This window comes from Python bivittatus, unplaced genomic scaffold (genome assembly GCF_059951505.1).
Source record: "Python bivittatus isolate LINGU-HERP-01145 unplaced genomic scaffold, Pbiv_v1 ctg000020_np1212, whole genome shotgun sequence".
Classification (NCBI taxonomy): Eukaryota; Metazoa; Chordata; class Lepidosauria; order Squamata; family Pythonidae; genus Python; species Python bivittatus.
Window position 1 is genome coordinate 123,077,341 of NW_028277030.1, and position 21,445 is coordinate 123,098,785.

Consider the following 21,445-nt stretch of genomic DNA (forward strand, 5'->3'; position numbering starts at 1 on the left):
TAAGTCCATGTTTCTGGTCACTATGTAGAATAAGATAATTTGTCGTTCTGGATCACTATTAGGCAACCTTTTTAAACGAGGGCCACCTTTCCTTAGCAGGAAAAAATATTCATACTGTAAACATCATCAGTTCAGCTAAAGATCTAATAACTGTATTGTTAGTTGTAACTTGGTTGGTATTTTTGTAGCTCGGACTGTTTTGTGAAACTAGTCATATATTATTGTAAACTCAGAAAATAGGTTGATTCAGGAATCAAGTGAGAGAACTGGGCATTAGAGCTGTCACTCAAGCAAATGCTAACATACAGCACCATCTCCCAATTTAAATTCCAGCAGAGGCCAAAGAGAGGGATTTGAAGAGATGTGTATAGAGAGCTCTGAGAGAAGGCTGGAGTCCTAGGCCAAGGAAATCTTGTAACCATCAGAGAGAAGGTTTTGAAATAGATATTTATTGCCTACAGATATTTTGTGCAATATAAATTACAGGGAGTCATTTTACTGTGAGTGTTAAGAGAACACTTAACCTGAACAGTAATCTGAAGAGTGCCTGTTTACAACTTTGTAAAAGTTATATGATAAAAGTTAATTTGATTTTTTTTTTTTTAATGCTGTAAAAAGTGATTCTGCTGGTCTATATCCTTGTAACCTTCCACTAAGTTACATTTCCTGCTGCAAGGGTAGCTGTCTAAGTTGATACTTGGAGTATGGTGGGATTGTGAGGTGGATAGCTGGAATAGATTTCCCCAAGAATGGTGATGGATAGAAAGGTCTGGGAAATGAAGAAGAATCAAGATTGGGGTAGTGATGGGCAGAAAGAGATAAGGACATAAGCATGGACAGGCTGCTCTCTGGTCTAGTCAGAAAATCTACTGGCTAAGCCAGTTTTCCAAATGACTTGGTGATTGAACAATAACGATGCAATCTAGTTTTCACCAGTTGTGCCAATGTATAAATAGGATTGTATGGGGGAAGCAAAAGTGATTCTTTTTTCCATTTTAGTCTCTGAGCATAGTTCTTTTTTATGGCTTAATAGTTTTATTGTTTTTAATGTTTTTAAATGATTTTTCCAGGGTTTTTGTGGTTGTATTTATATTGCTTTTTTTTTTTTTGGTTTTTAACTCTGTAAGCTGCCCAGAGTTGTAGCAGTGAGATGGGTGGCTGTATAAATTCCATAAACAAATTAAATTAAATAAATAGCATCATTTTATCAAATGTTTTGGAGGGCACTGTTGTGCAATACAAAAATTAAGAGTTTTGTCAAATCTACCCATCCAAGGAAAACATTAGAATAGTTGTTCATTTAATATGTAGTATTTTAGCCCCAACCTTATAGGAACATTGATATAAACCTAATAATAAAATGTTTAAAAGTTTTGTATTTTGACACAGATATTCTACCTTCTATTCAATACTTATTTTTCTCATGTGCCTGCTGTTATAAAAATTATTTCTGTCATTGCAGATGTCTATTACCTCAAGGAACAATATTTTTAAACGCATAAGAAGGAAAAGCAATTTTGCTTTTTTAAACCTTCATAATGGAAAAGGATAGTGCACATGTAGCCCGCCGAAACATGTCCATGTTATGAAATTAGTTGTGTAATGTCATCCCTGTTGCCTGGTTAAGTTCACTTAATAGCAGTGCTGTTCTTTGAAAAGCTGTATCATGCAATCCGTCTATTCCCTGAAGATGGGATTTATGCTACTGGGAGGGAGGTATTGTAATTTTTAGCTTACTGGCTGCAAGGCAACAATCCAAACAGACCTTCTCAGTTTTAATAGCATGGGGTTTGAGGTAGGGGTTGGGTTGCATGCAATTTACCTTGCATATTCAAAAAATATGTTTGTGGGTTGTGTGCGTATGTGTGTGTGTACAATTTAAGTTCACTGAAATCAATAACAGGTCAAGCTCAGCAACATTTACTGTATATCCCCATAGTTGCTTTTGTATAAATCGGTTCCATAGTTTTGGCAACCTTCAGCAAGGGCATTTTGGTGGAAACTCCTTAACTGGGAGTATATAGTTGCCATAGTAGCAAAGCATTTAGATAACGCTGCTTCTAACTTCCATGCATCTTTTGCCAATTTGAACCTTGACAAACATCTAATCTCTTCATCCTCTGCAACAGGCCTTATTTTTGCCTTGAGTTCCAAAATAAGTGGTTTCTACTTGGACAGTGTAACTATGTGGCATTTCTCTACTCATATTGTGCAGTACAGTACTATATACATTTCTTGTTAAATACCTGTGTTGTTTTTAATGTACAATTCATGCAGAAACATGAGAGACTCATTTGAATGGAATTTTAATAGCCCTAATTCTGGTTTCATGGGAATAAGCAATAATTTTCTTCAATGATTCTAATTCTGTAATTTTTTAGTTTGGGCTTTCATGGTTTTAAGCTGTCCACAAATCCCAAATATGCCATATTCCTGCTTTCCATTTCTTTACACAATGATTGTGTAACTGTGTTTAAGCATTGTCACAAAGCTTATTATTTCTTCTCATTGAGATACCACAGCAGAGTTGGGAGAACTAGCCACAGCTACCTCTGGTCAGAATTTCAACAGAATGTGATGAGTTCTTCCAAGCCTCCTGGGCTTCCTCCACTATCACCAGTAGAGTTTTGCACTCTGGATGATTGAGGAGGAACTGTCTTTATTTTGCAAGGCTTATCTGGCCTTCATAGTTGAAATAATGTTGTTTTTAGGCTGTTAAAGCAAACTGTAAAAGCTGGGTTGTCAATTACTCATAGAGTAGGAGCGAGGTGAAAGAAAGTATCTGTCTAGGCCACTGATGGCAAACTTTTTGTGCTTGGTGTGTCAAAAATTCAGAAAATGCTTAACTTGACTCTGCTGGCATGTTTCCCCCCTAGAACAAAAGAGAAACAATTCTTTACATATTCATTTATTTTAAAAAATATATAGTCCAATCATGTTTGGTGCTATGTATTATATAAAGAAACATCAAATAGTCACAGAAATTAAATATGAGTAAAACAAATTCAGTTTCTTTGGTAACTCAAACGGAGAATAGTTGTTGACGGGTGCTGGTGAACGCTGGCGTATCACCTAAAACGTGGTGTTTGACACACGTATCATAGGTTCACCATCACTGGTCTAGGCAGTCATTAAAACTAGAAGTCTATGGAATTTTAATTGTGAATAAACTCTTACTTACAAAAAAACCAGCCTTTTTTATAGTCCTCTTCAAAACACATGTTTTTCACTCTTAGATTCTTCTTTTATAGTAATATTCCACAGATCGTAGATCAATGGAAAATGGCTTGATATAAATAATCTTTTCTTTGGCCTTGAGTTTGTTTTTGTGCTGATCATTTCTCTAGCCAGAACCATATAATAGTTCCCATGTTGTTACAGTCTTGTATAATTTATAGTTAACAGCATTTATTTTTATTCATACTACTTTCCTGGGCAGAAACATTGGTTAATTTCTGATCTCTTGGACTCTAAGTTCCATCAGACTCCTGTGTGATAATGATACAATGACATATATTTGGTTATGCTTTTATTTGCTTTGAAAATTAAGATTACCTTGCTTTCAATATACGAAGTTCACCACTTCATGCTACCAAAGCAGTTCCCACATATCCAGATGAAAATATTCTGTTTGTACCAGGCCAGAATATACATCCTTGTTATGAACCTTGAATCCAGTGCTGAGTGCATTGGTTTTCTATGCTCACTCTGATGTTTGCTCAGTTTCCTGGCTGTAAATAGTGGCCAAATAGGATAGTATGGGGATACCTATTCTAGTTTATATTCTGGTAGGCAAAGGGATATGTATGAGATGGTGGAGGCTACATGAAAGCTATCATCCTGTACTATAGGTGGAGAACCTATAGCTTTCTGAATGCTTTTTGATTCATTCAAAACATGGCACACTAGACATTCTTGTAGAATTTTTCTTTATCTGTAATATTTTAAAGAAGAAAAGGTTTAGTTTCTCTTTCAACTAGGCAGATTTAACTATGCATTTGACGTTCAGTTAAAGCTTCCAAACTGATCCCCCCCATTCCTTCTTCTGACCTCAGAAGACAGCAGAATGCAGCAAATTGATTTATGGCCTAATTGCTTTACCATTCAGAATGTAACTATCTCTCTGCCTGCAATAACAACACTTCTGCTACTCTTACAGTGTGTGTTTATGTTAAACTGTTGGCTTGTCTATAGGCATTATTAAATTCCCCATAGAGGTAATCAAGAGCTTCAGTTAAAACTTAGCTGGCAATTTACACAGCCAAACTTCGATCTTCTTGAGTCTTCAGATCCTATTCTTTCTCTCTGGACTTCTGAGCCTGATAGACTGATCAATCCCACACTGTGTTGTCTTCCTCCCTGCATAGCAATCTCTACGCCAACCCATCTTTGATGAACTTGCTTTCCCCCAGGAACATGTATGTCTGCAGCTGTAGTCTGTGATAATTGGACAGTAGTGCTAGATGCTGAGCTGACGGTACTGTAATTGTTTTAACTTTATAGCTAAATTAGTGAAACGGTGGATGATGGGGACAACAACCCTCACTGCCTCCTTAATAGAGCACAGAAGAATCTGGAAGTAATCCTTTATAAAGAAAGAAAAGGGAGGAGAAAGAAATCCAAATTAAAACTGCTGCTTGTCATTCAGCTTCTTTTCTGCCTCAAGATGTACATAGCAAACCTACCAGCAAACTGATATCTAAAATCCTATGCTATACAACAGGAATGCAGCACTTATCACCCCCTGGATGTTGCAGAACTACAGTTCTAGCATACTTCACTGTCAATCATGTCAGCTTATCCAGCTTGGAATTTTATTTAGTAGTTCAGCAATATCTGGGAGGAGGCACAAATTCCTCATTCCTGCCTTGAAAGAAATATAGGAGGGTTTTTTTGCTGTGAATATTTGCTTGAGCTAAAGTTTATTCATGGGGTTGGAATTCCCTTCCCATTTATTTCAGCATTTAACTTTTATATTTAGTCTTCTCTGCTTGTTTATGACATCCTAGCAATTGCCAATAGCTGTCAAAAAAGGATCCCTAATCCACTGACAAGACAGCTTGCTCACTTGTTATCAAATGACATGGCTTTTTATTGGCATAGAAATAATAATAATATATCAAATAGGTGTCCCTTGTGTTACTATATGTAAGCATAGCTAGATAGAAGAGCTGCTCTCATTTATGTAGATTTTCTCCCCTGTTTAATATGTGTACATCATTATTCCCTTTCAAAATTTGAAAACTCGATAAAGCAGAAAAAAGTACCAGCAGGTCTTGCAAAACTGAATGGAGTGAAATTCTAGTCATCTCAGCTATCGCCTCTAAATCTCATGACAGACATGCTTTCAATGTGTCCTTTTCCTGCAGTAGTTTCAGATCCTGCTATGCTGATGCCTGAGAATCATGTAATTTGCAGCCTTCTGTCTCTCACACTAGTGAAAAAGCTTTTATCCGAGCATGCCTGCTTGTTTAAAATGTAGTCTTAATTACATTTCAGCACTTCACTATATGACCAATATACAAACTGTTCCATTGATTGAATGTACCAGCTTTCTATCTTGTAACCACGTTCCTTCCTACATTTCATAAAGTCACTGTCACCAAAAGCAGACTGTTGAAATACACAGCAGTTGGAAAATCTGTTACTAGATCTCATGTATATTTTTTTAGAAAGTGGAAGCGGTGTTGTGTGCTTAGGGAAATAGCTTATATGTCAAAGAGGAAATGCATCACCAAGAAAGGGAAGAAAACAACCACAAAATATCATTAATTGCTATAAGATCATTTATATGTACAAAGACAAATTTAAATATATTTATTACAATGCTTATTTGTCTTGAAATTTTCTATACTGCTTGATCCCAAGATTCTGGGCAGTGTCCAACAATATGAAACAGCACAAAAGAAACATCCCAATTGTCTCAATTAAAACAGCTAAACTACAAAAATACCAGTTTTTTTCAATACCAAAGTTTGTGCAAAAAAGGTTTTCAAAATGTCCTTGAATGCCAGAAGAGAGGGGGCCAGGGCCACCTTTAGGGAGAATGTGTTTCATAATCTCAGGCTACCACAGATGAAACCTGCTTTCTGGCCCATGGTCCTCTCACTTTATGCCAGGGCAGGATCTTAAGCAGGCCCTCTCTACATGTCCTCACAGGGAAGGCAGACTCAGTTTCAATCAACTGGTCCCTTATAGAGCCTGGAGCTGTGTCATATAGAACTTTAATGATAACCAGCACTCTGAATTGGGCCCAGAAGCTTATTAGCAAACCAGTGCAGCAACTGCAGAATAGGTGAAAACCTGCAACAGTACACTTCCCTTGCGATCAGCCAGACTCTTGCATTTGGTACTAGTTGTAGCTTCTGGTTTGCCTTCAAAGGCATCTTTGCAAAGTGCATTGCCAAAATCTAATTGTGGGGTAATAATGGCATAAGTTATCATTGCCATGGTCTCCTGGTCCAGGTGGAGCCACAAATGGCACACCAGCCAAAGGTCTCCCTGCCCACAGCTTCTGTCTGCTGTACCAAATTATGTATCAACCGGGGCAGGGGTATAACCTTGTCAAAAGCAACTACTGGAGCCTACGTCTCAAGAAGTCCTGGATATCTGCTTACATTTAAGAATTCTGTCTTCCTGAGGTTTAGACTGAGCTTGTGTATCCCCACTGAGTCCATGGCAGTCTCCAGGCACTGGTTCAAGACTTGTAGTGAGTATAGAGGATGACCTTGAAGGACAGAGAGAAGATCCATTGCCAAGGAAATAAATGAACAAGTTTTGAGCCCAGACCAAGGAAGTGGTTTACGAAAACTCCTCAGACAATCCCCCACCCCAATTCACAAGAAGATAAAAGAGGGAGAATGGGAAGCAAATTGAGACTTTCAAGATTGTTGTCAGCCCCATAAGATAGACCAGACTAAGAAACAGACTTTGTGTAGACCTAAAGCTACTTTTACTAGAACAGCTATAGTAACAGAATCTTTCAAGTCTGAATATGCTTTTCATATTTAAATCAGACTTGGATTGGCTAGTTCTGAAAAGAGGCTATGCCTTAAAATAGGGTGTGCCTCTATAAAAGTAAGACATAGGGCCATGCTCCGTGAGGTGGATAATTGGATCAAGTCTGCAATGCTGAAAGAAAATATATAACTCTCTTCCCATAGCATGTTCCCAAAGCAAGCAAATTGAGAGAGCAAAGGAAGAGAAAAATCTATATATGTACTGTGTCAGGATAAATGGGTGATACACCAGATGTGGATGGCTGAATGTGAATCCTTTCCAGGGACTAAAATGGTTGACCTACAACAGCCTTGACCAGAATGCAAAATAGGAGGCTCCCGGTAGGGTCTGTGGCAAAGTCTGCTGCCTTCCCCTAAATTATCCTAATTCTGCTGCTACAGCTCATCTGTCCTTTATAAAAGAAGGAGTTATAGGAATGAGGACTTATCAGAGGTTGTCCCCAGGCCAGTACAATATTTTTTCTCTAGGAATGGCAATCTCGCAGGAAGTCAAGGACTCATCTTGAGTAGATCAGATACTTGAGTTCAAGTTCAGTTACAGCAAAGCTTAGTTTCCACTGAGACTCAGAATCTGACTCTCCTTATATTCATGCCACAAAGTTTAAATCTCGAGTTTCTTTCTCTGGCCTTTTTGTTGCAAACAGACTGTTTGCAGTCTGTTTATCATGTTGGCTTGGAAGTATGGGAAACAAAATGCACTACGAAATGACACTAGCCAACCTGATCCAGTGGGATTCTTAAGTTTTATGTTTGCTAATACCTAAGGAATGGGCTAGAAGAAGGTTAGGATCCCTAAGGATACTACCATGTAGGAAATTCTGAAGAGAAAATGAGAAGGCGGAGGCTGTGTGATGAAGAATTCAGACTGATGTTCTGTCAAAGCTGTTCCGATGACTCTCTGCCTACTTGACCTGTCCACCAAGCCAGTTTCACCATGCACTTGTCTTCTGGGATGATTGCCTACTTTCTCAGTCTAGCCTTCCCATCTCTACTAGGTGGATGCTTACAACTAAGTCTGTGTGTCATTCTGTTGCTCTCCCAGCCGAGTGTGGGCACATTTCTACCAGAGTCACATTTCAGCTTGTGCATACTTTACCACTTAATGGCCTGTGCTGGCAGCATGTGGAGCATGAAAGTGTAGAAAAGAGTTCTTCCTTACATGCAACTTTCTGGGTGCACTAAAGAAGTATTCAATGCCCCATAAGCAGAAGTGGTGCTATCCCACAATATTTTGAGTCTATTGTACGTATGGATCAGTTGTAATAAAGGAGGCAAAACCCTCTTGTAGTTTTATTCTTGGCACAGACACAAATCAGTGTAAAAGTCAATGCTTTCAAAGATGTGGATGCCAGAGAGATGAATTTCATCTGTCTAGATTCTAATAGTGAATAGAAACTTCATCATTGGTTTGGTTGCCTCATATCAAGCTATGCCTACTCTGTCTTAAAAAAAATCCCAAGAAAATAAAATAATCCCAGAGGAATAAGATAATCATGATGACATCATTATTTTTTGCATCAGTTCTGCAAATTACACAACCCATCTTCTTTGCATAATTCAGTCTACCTTATCTACTCATTTTGGTTGTGCGGGGGAGGCAGAAGAGGGCTTGCCAATCTGGAATGAAAGTGACAATCAGATTAGACTGGTTGAACGTGCAAATACATGAAGCTACCACTTACTGAGATAGGTTGAAGGATAATCTAGCCTACTACCTATTGATTTGGCTGGCAGCAACTTTCTAAGTTATTCAAAATAGAGGTCTTCCCTAATCCTATAGAGACCAGAATCACTTCATGATCAGCCCTATCACTGAAACAGAGTAAGGTGATTGCCCCAGACAACAGAGACTAGAAAGGGTGACAGTGATAACCCCCTCCTGGATTTTCCACTTTTCCATTTGCTGGCTGGCATAGCTAAATAGTGGGAACTGCTAATCTGTTACTAGTGTTTGTAATTATAGTATAACTGCAAACTGGGGTGATTTCTGCAAATAGAAAAGGGGGAGCCAGATGCTGCATCTTTATGAAGCATTCCAGAAGAAATAGCACTAGTTCATATATATTAGGGCATCCCAAACTCTGAAGTGTACCTCCCTTGGGGAGGTGCAGACAGAGTCCAGGGGAGGTGTGAAGAACCTTTTAATTACATTGTTACAATAAACCCACCTTTCCCAAAGTTTCATTGTGTTGTTTTCATTGTTCATTTATACTCATTTTGGTGTTTGGGTTTTTAGGGGAGGTGTGTACATTAAGATTACACTAAAGGGAGGTGTGATGGCAAAAAGTTTAACCGCTGATATACTGGATTTCCTAATACATATTTGTGGATTTAGAAACCAAGCCCCAAGCTTCACTCCTTACTCTCCAACTGCTTTGATGCTGAAGAGGAGGGTTTCTTAAACTTGTTAACTTTTTGTGGAGTCTGTCACAACATTTTCATCCATTAAACAGCTTGTGCTTCCTTCCTCTCCTGTGCCATTTAGGCCTTGGCTCCCAATTCACAAAGCAACTTTATTTCTTTCTAAATTGGCATTCTCTCTTATTCTCTGGAGGACAGTTGTTTTAAGGACAGTGTGAGTTGACCGAGGGTAACTCTCTCAAGGTCTAACAGATTACCCAGGAAGCTCCTGTGAAGGAAGGGTGTCATGTAGCTGAAGTCAGGATCCTAAATGTAGCTTCTTCTCCATTCTGTCATATAATCTGTATGCTGGCCTTTCTCAATGTGCTAAAGTTAAGAGAGCTGTTGCTTTGAGGATGGAGAAACATCCTAAATACTGAGGCTTAGTTCGCAGTCCAGCGTATCTTCATCTGATCCTATTCTTACATGCAAGATCTTAAATGCAGAAATGTATTATGGTTCACTGCCAATATGCCATAATTGTTCCTGCAACATGGCAGATCCAGAAAATGCAATCCAGTTATGGAATTTATCATGACTTAAACTATACACAGTACCAACAATACACAAAAATCAGTCTAGCTGAACTACATACAGGTCCAAGGGCATCTCTGTGATTAGCCTCTCTTTTCTCTGCTGAAGCCAGGTAGAATGGCTGCTGCCAAGAGAATGAGGACAGAGCCAGGTGTAGTTGTGGGCTTGTGGCTCTGCTCAGTTCCTTTCTTTCTCACTGGTGTAGCCTGCACAGGATTGTAATGAAACGTCATAGTTATCCTTAATCTCTGGGATTCCTGGGAGATTAGGTTCAAAGAGGCTGCACGAGCAATTTCCAATAGATTCTATTTCCCAGCATCGTTGTTAATAAGACTATAAACACTAAGGTTCTTAGGCCTCTTACATAACATTAGTTTATTTTCAAAATGAATTAACTGCTCCCTTCAGAGGCTTTGCTTATTCAAATCTATTTTATTTTTAAAATCTTTCTCATAGAATATGTAGCTTAGAGTTGAACTGTGGAGTCCTTGGGGTTCTCTGAGCTTGGTTGTTTTCTTGCAGATGTTTTGTTGCCCACCTAAGTAACATCTTCAATGCTAGATGAATATAATTTTTAAAATCTTACTCTTCCACTATGCCCAAACAGAAAGCCAAGAAACAATTCATTAAACTGCAAGCAGTTGCTCATATTTTGCATATGGCAGCAGATTTATAAAGTTACTTTCCCAAAATGTATCTTAAGATGTGACTGACAAAAGTAATCATGTGTGATCAATTAGACTGTTGACATTAAAAACAAAACACCCTTTTGGTGAAACTTGGTAGAGAGTTTACACACAGCCCTTCCTATACCTTATTACAGCAAACGCAATTTGCAAAACAGAGTGAATTGCTTGGAATTGTATTATGAGCAGGTCAGTATATATCTTATGGCAATCTCATCAGGGAAACAAATAGTTATTTCTGTACTTTTACTAGAGATGAAAGATTAGAGACTCTGACATTGTTAAAGCTACAAGTGAAGAGATTTAATCCAGTTTCATCCAACTCAAGCTCTCTTCTATAATTTTTAATAGAGTGGGAGACTTAAAGGCTGGAGAGTAGTAGGTGGTTGGGAAAGAATGTCCTGGAGAGGTCACTGGAACAAGAAGACACTTCTGTAGAGCAGTGCAGGGGAAATCAGATGAGGAGGACATAAAGAACTGTAGACCCTTCAAGCTTAGAACAGATATTGAGAGTGGGGAGGGAACATAGTCAATGGCAGAGCACATACTTTGCATGCAACAAATTTCAGATCCAATCTCTGGTACCTCTAGTGAAAGGTCAGATAGCAAACAAAAGGAAAGTTCTACATTAGACAACTTGCAGAGTTACTATCAATCAGGATAGACAATACTGGGAAAGATGGACAGATAATCTGACTTGGGTAACTCTGCTTCCTATCTTACCCATACTCACAGGTACCTTGATCGCCTTTCTGCATGACAAGAAATTCATGCTGGCAGCCACCACTCTGAACTCCAGTAACCTTGCAACCAGATAGGATCTGCAAAGCTTCTGGCTTCAGTGGTACATCAGAACATTAGTATGTGAACAACTAATGTAAGACTATTCTGCAGTTTCCTGATGGCACTTTGGGTTTATGGTAATTATATTTCAAAAGAGATCAAAGTCCTACCATTCTCCTGGCTATGGGAACAGCAAAGGAAAGCTTTGTAACCTTTTGCCTAAAAACATTTATTTACAAATGAGAAACAGAGTGCATGAGACATACTAGCTGTTAATTTGGAAAGAACCCAAATAACAGAAGTTGCTGATGCTCTGAAAAAAGTCTTGGTATTCACAGATCCAACTCAGCCTACCAGTTCAGACAGGCTCTCTGATATGTCCTGAATCTAACTTCCCAGTTTCATTCTTTTAGAATCTGTAAGTGACAAGAAAATAAATGGAATTTGTAGGGGGAAAAATGCCAACAACACAAAGCAAAATTATTTTTGTAACCTTCGGTTTCTGTTCAAGTGATCAAAATATATAACCTTCTGTCATTATATGCTAAGTCTTCCAATTCTCAGTTCAGCAACATAATTCTTCCTTCAAATCACTTTTCCTCACCCCCTCAATTATAACATTCCTGTTCAATATCCCAATCTTCATTATCAGATGCAAAAAAGTCTAACCAACTTTCTCCAGCATGGACATCTCCAGATGTACTTAGCTAATATTCCCCTCATCTCTGCCAATGTTGTTGGCCAATTATCTGGAACATGCCACATTGGGGACATTTAAGGTTTAAGATTCAGCTCTTGATACTTATTGCTGCTTTTCATGTATTTTTTCTTTCTTCTTTTTGTTTGATTGATTGATAATGTGTCAGTAAGTTGTTTTCAACTCTTAGAGACCACATAGATAGATTTTCTTCATGATGATCTGTCCCTAACCTGGTCCTTCAGGTCTTCCAACAGTATACCCATTGCCACTGTAACTGAGTCCATCCATTTTGCTGCTAGTCATCCTCTTCTCTTTCCTTCCATCTTTCCCACCATCAGAATATTCTCCAAAGAGCTGCATCTTCACATAACGTGTCTGAAGTTGGATAATTTGAGCATGGTCATTCATGTCTCAAGTGAGAACTCTGAGTTGATTTGTTTGATGAACCATTGGTTTGTCTTTTCAGCTGTCCATGGTATTCTCAGGAGTCTCCTCCAATCTTCCAATCTTCTTTTTGCCTACCTCTAAAGTTTAATAAAAGCTGTTTTGTGGAGGAACCTCTTCATTTTTGCTTCTGCTATTTTAAAGTTCCTTGTAATTGTAAGTAGTAAAAATAATTTCAAAATGCATTTAATTGTTGCCAAATGAACTTACAGACTCTTACCTTTGTTGATTCTTATTTATCACTAGAATAATTTTTCATTGTATTCCTTAAAAGAAAACCTCTGTTATTATGACAATAATCCACATGGAATGCAATAGAAAATACTTGTGACTAACTAGATATACTAAGATTACATAAGAGGGTAATCTCCAAAAAGTAAATGAACAGCACAGTTCTAATGTGCTCAACGGTTTAGTTGATTTTAAGTGTCTTGCTTTTGCCCAATTGATCAATGAATATTAACTTGGCCTTCCCTAGTCTGGTGCCCTTTCACATGCTGGAATGGGAGTAGGAAGTTTAGTACATCTGGAGAGCTCCAAGCTGAGGAAACTTGAAATAATCAACAAACAGAAATGCCTCATTTAACGATGGGGAGTTGTTAAGGGAAAAAAAAAAACTTAGCTATCAAGTACATTATAATTAGGCTATGTGGGGTGACTGTGAACCCAGATCACTGGGATCTATGCCTTGCTGTTTATTTAATATTAGCAGGGAGAATTGCTGGCCTGACATTTGCTGCTCCAGAATATCTCCCTTATACCTGCTGGAAGGTATGTACAATGCAGAGGGTTGGACTAGGTGTTCCATATGTTCCCTTCCAACTTCACAGTTCTGATTCTATGGCCCTACTTTCCTTCCCAGTCCTCAAATTTTAAGTTCCAGTTGAAGGTGCTGACAGGGTTGATGAAATGGAACCCTTGTTTAGGGAGGTTTCAAGTGAAGAGCTGCTAAGTCTGGTTCATATAGTCACAGTATTACACCTTCTAAGAAAGTATGACAATTGTACATCAATGTGTAAGGCTGATTATATTAGAGGATCTAGGAAAATTGAAAGGGTAGTTCTAAAATTTTCCTTTAGCTGCTCACTTTCATTAATCCATATGTGCCATACAGATTAATACGACTGGCACGTCCACAGGAGAAGGATGTGCCAGTAGTATTACATACATTCCAACAGATAAATTAGCTTGATTCAGGAGATGCTAGTACCTAACATGTCAAAGAAGAACATGAGCTTAGGAGCCAGTTCTAAACCCTGGTTTGGTGTGGAATGTGCTAAAGCCAAATTACTGGGTCTACAGACCTAGAACTGGGAACTAGTCTTGATTTAAAAATGTTTTTTAAAGTCCCTATAAAGAAGAAGAGCAGGCAGTCCTGGTTGATTCAGGATAAGGGCTTGGCTGAGGAGCAGGCTGGGGTTAGGCTAGGGCCATCTATGTTAGATCACTGTGTAGTGCTATATCATCTGGTTGAAAATTGTCCCAACTATCCAAGGGGCATTTTTATTGATTTAAAGGTGGCTCTGTGTGAAGACAGCCTCTTCTGTAGATTGAAGGCTCCTACTTTTGATTATGAAACTTCATGAAAACATTTTAATGCAGATTAGATGTGTTCCAGGACGTCCTTCTATGTCAGTCCCACTGAAAAAGGAGAGAAGCAGGGGGCATACTGCTTCTCTTCTTTTCAACTTTTCTATCAGTTCTATTAACCAAGTTTTTGAAAGAAAGCAAATTCCATCCTCCAGAGGCATCCACAAGAGTCGTCAAAAACAGCATCACGCTCTCATGATGCAAACTCTGCCCCTTTTGTATGTGTTCCCAATGCTGTGAATACCTCTGCCATTTTCCTGATCTGGTTAATAAACCCATCTAAATTGTCTTAAATGCTGATAATGCTGCTATCCTCACTATAAAAGACAGAGCCTTCAAGCTGTAGTCTTATGCTCTGGAGAAGAATTTTATCTCAGAAGTAGTGCGCTTTACCAAAACGTTGTCTAGCCACATCTATTGCTGAAAAATTTGAAGGCCTTAGCATAAACTAAGGCAGTGTTGTCCAAACTTGGCCACTTTAAGATGAGTGGACTTCAACTCCCAGCATGGCTGGCTGGGGAATTCTGGGAGTTGAAGTCCACTCATCTTAAAGTGGCTAGGTTTGGACAACACTGAACTAAGGCCTTCAAATACCTGGGAATTATCCTCCAGTCCTCTGCCATCTAGAGGGAACAAACAGAAGATGTCACTGACCAAACCTGAGCCCTTAAAGCTGTTAATGCAATTCAACATTTTTCTGGCACACAGGGATGGCAATTATGTCAACACCGTTATAAGCATCTATAAAGCTAAAGCAATGACCATTCTACTTTATGGGTTACAGATTTGTACTTGCCAAGATTTAAGATCTCTTGAAGCTATTTAGTCCAAATTCTTAAGAACTAAGCCCCTTGCAGTGGATCTAACTCCTTGTTTGGAATCTGGGCTTGCTTTCTTGTGGCTTGCATGAGATTTGTATGAGACTTATGCTGTCTTCAAGCTTGGTCTACACTGATTTTTTTAAATAAGGTGTCTTTTCCTTCCTTGATTTTACTGGATAGTTATTAATTGTCTTGAAAAAGAGGCATTAGTCATTCAAAGTTATGGGCTTTCAAGCCAATATTTGGTGTCACTCATTTTTGAGGGAGTCAACTTGGAATTGAACAATGAATGGTGTTCCAATCATTCTCTTCTTCAGAATGATTGGAATACCATTCCCCATGTCTGATAGGCAGAAGACCTTTCTCTCCACTTTTCTGTCTAACATCTTGTGCTGGCTGAACCAGAGAGCTTTCTGCATGGGGAGGTTTCATGTCTTACTTCTGTGTTCCTCAAGGGGAGATCCAGCAACATCCCAGTTTAGGACTAAATGTGCCCCTGCCAGTTGAGAGACCCTGGGTCTGTCACACATATTCCATGGTGCTGTCCTTTTGGGGGGAGTTGGTGCTCAAGCTTAATAATACCTTATTGTTCAATTGCTCTGGCAGGTCAGATGAAGAGAAAGTGCTATTCCTTTTGGCAGACTTAAATGCAGAAACCTTGAGAAAGGTAGCCATGTTTGGCATTATTGCTTTTGCTGTCTGAGGACTTACAATTTAGGTTTTCCAACTGTCCCAGTTACACATGTATGGTTCCTGTGTCTGTGTCACAGAAAAGACTAATTAACTTAACATTTAAAAAACTGTGAATGTACAATAAGTGAATCTTACTTTTTCTACTAGATATATCTATACTTTTTCTTGGATATCTATATTGATTTGGGTGACAGCTTCTCTATGACTATAATAACATTTACCACTAAGTATGTATAATTTATTTATCTTACTACTGCTGGTAAAATGAAGAGATTGCATGCAAATCTTGTCCAGACAGGAGAGATATTTATAAGTCATCAAGTGAAATAACAGAGTTAGCAATATGTTAATGCCATTACAAGAGTGTATCCTTGCCTTTTTTTTTTCTCCTGCGGGAATTTAACGTAAGTACTTGTTGTTGCAAACAATTGTTACTGTACAACCAGCCTGAACATGTATATGAGCAGAAACTAAACTCATGCCCCACCTTTCTATAGCTCGTTAATCAAGCTTTACTTGGAACAGCTTACATCCTGCAACGATACCTTTAACATCATCAAACAAGAACATCTGCCTATCCCAATCCCTGGGAAGGACTCGATAGGTGGATAAAAATGACAAATCCAGTCTAAACAACTGGCTAACTGTGTGACCAATAATAATACTTTATTAAACTTGTATGCTGCCCAACTCTCAATGATTGGGTGGCTCACAACAATCAAACAAAGAAATTACAATAAAATCAATAAAATAAGAAAAATAAAGATAAAAGATGGCAAGTGCAATGAAGTGAAGGGTCTCACTCTCCCTGGCCGAAGACCTGGGTGAAGAGAACTTTGGAAGGCAGCCTGCCTTTCAGTACAGAAGAACATGCATAGGAAAGGGTTATTATGCTCCATCTTGCTTCAGAACTTCCCATAATTTTATGGTTGCTGTGAGAACAAAACACTAGCCTTGGATTGATACAGCTGGGCTTTCATAGTCTTATCATGAGTTGTGTGCAAATTAGTAGTCTCAGCAAAATTCATCTACACTTTTGTGGAACAGCATAACTTATGGTTGTGCAGAGCCAAAGGATTAACATTTTTTCTTTCCTGGATACCTAAGGCCACTTAAGCATCAAGCAACTTAAGGTAACATATACAGACATATAGGTTGTGCCAGCCTTTTCAGATAAACCTGGTTATGTATGGGCACAGGTCTATATCTGAAAAGAGATCTTGGAACTATCCCATTCTTTTTTTTAAACAGTCTGCAGAAAATTCCTATAAAGACTGATATTACATCACGAAGTTTAGCCTTCCTATGCTATTTTTCTGCTGAGAATAATCTCTCCTTAACTTTTTCTTGATTGCATTTTCATTTTTTTTTAATTATCAAATTTCTAAGGCTGCCTGACTCCAGAACAACTCTGGGTGATGTACAATATTAGAAACAATTCAAAACAATATTTGGGAGCACTTTGCTATTGTAGAGGAATGTTCAGCAACAATGTATGAGCAGAAAGGAGAATCCTACCATGCAACTCTCCTATTAATATATTTCAAACAAGTGCTTTAAAATTATGATTAATATGACTTATTATTTTAATGGTTTTGCATTTTATTATTATTTGTTTACTTATTAGATTTGTTAGGGCCATCCAACTCCAAAAAGACTTTAGGCAGCTTACAATTTATCCAATACATGAGTTTAACAACACACAACTAAAACAATATGACTGCCCTTGACTAAAACAGCAGTTCCAACAGTCAGAAAAAACATTCAACAAGGGCTCCATAGACACCCTAATCCCAGGCCTAGAAACAGAGTCAGGTCTTAAGGGACTTCTAGAACCCTTGGAGATAGGTTGCTGTGCTTATCTCTGGGCCAATGCTATTCCAAAGGGCAGGGGCTGCAACAGAGAAGGCACACTTCCATGCTCCCACAAGATGACAACATTTAATTGAGGGGACCTGGAGTGCACCTATTCTGCCCAAATGCACCAAACAGGAAGAAACAACTGGAGACAGGTGGTCCCTCAAATAACCAGGCCCTATGCCATGAAAGGCTTTATAGGTAACAACAACAATGACCTGAGAAGTCCACTGGCAGCCATTGTAACTTGCTTAGCAGCAGTGACACATGGGCATAATGAGGAGTGTCTGTTACTGCTTATGCTGCCACATTTTGAACTAGTGTAACTTCTGGATGGTCTTCAAGGACAGCCCCAAGTAGAGTGCATTGCAATAGTTCAATTGTGAAGTGACCAGGATGTGAGTGACCATCTGAAGGAACTCCTGGTCAAAGAAAGGGCACAAATGGCACAAGATGAGCTGTGCAAAGGCCTTCCTGACCACAGTTGCCAACTGCCACCTGCTCTTCAAGCAATAGCATGATTATGCATGACTGTGGTATATAAACATGTATGACATGGAGAAAGCATAGAACTGGGAGTCATCCAATGAAGCAGTTTGGAAGGAGATTTAGAAAAGATTAGAAAATAAAGTACTTTTTCACATAGCATATTATTTACCTGTGGAATTCAATATCACAAGATGTGGTAATGGCAGTAGTTAAAAGGGGATTGGATACATTCATGGAGGAGAGGTCTTAAGAATTTGAAGGGTCTTGAAGAAACAGTGTTATCTCCAGGTTGGGGGTAGTATGCCTCCAAAATCAGTGGCAGGAGAAGAGCAGAAGAGGAATAAATCTCCATTTCCTTCTTGCAATTGTCCCTGGTCACTATGAGAAAACAAAATGCCTTGGCTTGATCCATCAGAGCTGTTCCCATATTTTTATTTTACCTATTTATTCCATTTATAAGCTGGAAGCTCCTGCCTCTTTGTGTACATGGTGTGTGCGTTGATGCTATAATTTCTTTAGGGGAATTTCATGATGAATGTTGCTCCTGACATCCTGGTTATTTCTGTAGCTCTATAATTACTTTCCTCACAGACTGATGACTGGAAAATTGCAGCAGACTTGCTTCTTGATCACTTACCCAGTTAGCACTGTTCCTAACTGGGAACAGTTTTGCCAGCTTTCGAAATAAAGCCATTCTGGCAGCTGGACTGGATGGGAGGTTAGAGACTGGAATGGAGTTAAGGGCAGAGATCAGGAGCTTCTGACCTGTCTGGACTTAAATTTCCTGTTGGCTTTCACAGCTCCATTTGGTCCAGAGGAAAATCTCCAAAGGCCAGAACAGTACTGCTTGTTACTAAGAGACATTATGGGGATTTAAAGAGCAGTGCTCAGGAGAAGGCTATCTTGAGTTTTGTTAGCATTTTACTCTCCAAATTTGGCCCCTCCTGTTTTGCACATGCACACGCAATTCTCTGGATTCCATTGAATTAGTTCCAGCAAACGCTGAGTGCTGAGGCAGGACTTCTTTGGTGTAGGTCCCTCAGGAGATTTGATTGACTCTCCATAAATACAGTGTTATTCTTGAAGGAAAAACTGTATATTAAAAGAAAAATACATTGATGCATGCTGAGCCACTGATGGATGTAGCAAGGCTCCTGTTCCAAGGACCAGATAACAGCAGGATGGCAAGTGCCAAGTGCCTTTGAGTGCTGCTGCACTTGCGGTACCAAAGGATTCAAGCGTGCAGGTGAAAGAAGATGTTTGACAGCTGCATCTCAAAAAGACATGGTCATGGTTTACTTAAAAGTATGCATATCAGCAGCCTCTACTTTCAGTTTAGCAACATGATATGTGGAGTCCATCCTAGCTGAGCATCAGCCAGCAGAGAAAACAAGGGAACAGATAGCAGCAAGGAAAGGCAACATCTTTGGCCCATGTGTCCTGGTGCACTTGGGCACGCATAGTGGATGCAATGGAGCGATAGGGACATGGTACTACCTGGATGGTCATGTGTTAATGTCCCCTTTGTTATGGTGGGAGAGAAGGAGGAGGCAGTAAATGTACTTATTCCTCCTATTGTCTTCCTAGAGGTTGTACTGGTCCTCTGATAGTATGTGGCTTGACAATCAGTCTCAGGTTTTGCAAGCCTAAAAAGTGGCCTTGTTAGAGTAGATTGCCTGCTCATGGGCCACAAACAGTCTTACAACATGATCTGTAGTCTTATTAGGATGGTGCAAGAACAAATAATGTTAATAGATGATATGACATTGGGTTGGTGAAGGCTGATAATGACAACAATTAATATTTGATCCTTCTCTGGAGGAAATGATAAAGAAGGTTGTTACTTTTACTCCAATGGCTTTCTTTAATTTAGTGTCTTCTTGTGTTGTTTATTTTGCCCTTTCTCCTTAGATTGTCTTCACTAGAATTTTCCCTTATGGTTCTAAATCCATATGACATGAGACCAGAGATATAGGTCTCACTGCCAGAGTTATAGTCTGACTTCGGTGAAGTTTATAAACAAGGGATGGTGGGCTTTGATGAGTTTTGATTTAGATCACATCCTGGACTTGTTCAGTACAGTATACCAGAGATTTTCAAAACATTTCTTCCTCCCACTGAATTCACTAAGTGAAGATGATGGGAGCAGGAGCATTTGATTATATTAGCTCTTGATTAGGGGCAATAATTCTCAAACTTCTCTTTTGTGAGGACCACTGGATCATTATTAAAAGCTTTTGTGGAATAATGTGTAAACAAACTGTTTTAAATGTTTTGACATAGCCTAAGGCTGCTGGAAGTCAAATTTATATCAAAGAATATTGAAAATGCAGCTATTTCTACTAATTTATTGTGTTCATTTATATACATACTACAATAATCACTGTGGCTTTACCAGTATTATTTTGTTGTCTACTTTCTTCTCCAAGAGATCACCTACATTACCCTCCTGGACCTTCATAGATCTCAGGTCAGGAATTACTGACTAAGGGCTATTAACTGGAGTTTGAAATGGAATGGGCAAGGTTTGAATGTGACATGTGGCCTTTTCCCATGACCCTCCCATTCCTTGGCTCCCTTTTAATGCCTCTATGCAAAGATCTTCCCTGATGAAATGGATTTCTTAAATGAGCTCTGAATTAGTAGAGGCCTGTGGGGGAAGAACTAACTCTATCAGAGGATTGTTTCTGCTAGTGGAGGATGAGGCCTCCTATAGCATCCTAATCCCCCTCCAGTTAACAGAAGTTAAATTAGCAATTATTTCTTAGAGCTCTTATGATTATACATTGTGTATTGTATAAAATATACTTTAAAAAAACAGGAAGCAGTTTTGCTCATTTTTACAAAATCTTTGCAAAGGCTTGAAGTTTCAGACAAACCCTTTTAGAGTTGTGATAAGATGGCATAGCAGTAAATCATATTTCTCAGCTATTTTGAATTATCTTTCTCCATCATCCATTTTTATAAAGTCCAATTAAAATCTCTGAAGGCCTTAAATCAGCACAAAGGGACAAAGGTTGCAATCCAATATATATTTACACCCCCACGCCCCCATTATAGCTTGGGAGAAAATTCAAAATGTTGCAATAAAGCAAATTATTAACTCTGTTTAGTGAAAACATTAAACAACTTTTGTGACCTAATAAATAGTAACCTTATCAAATGGAGAGAGAACTTGCATTCATATAAGGCTGATAGTGGAAGCCTGTTGGATTGAAAGTGTCCTGTACTACAATATTAATGTTCTGAAGATGGTGCAGAGGAGGGGGAATCTAGTTCTTAAAATTTCTAGCGTTTCATAGAAAAATAGATTGTGATGGACTCTAGCATCTTGATATCTCTAAGCACACATGCACACACACTCAGTTTTGCCTTGGCTTGTTCCTTGCATTTCTATAGATCTTCCATTCCCTGGGAGTATACACTAAA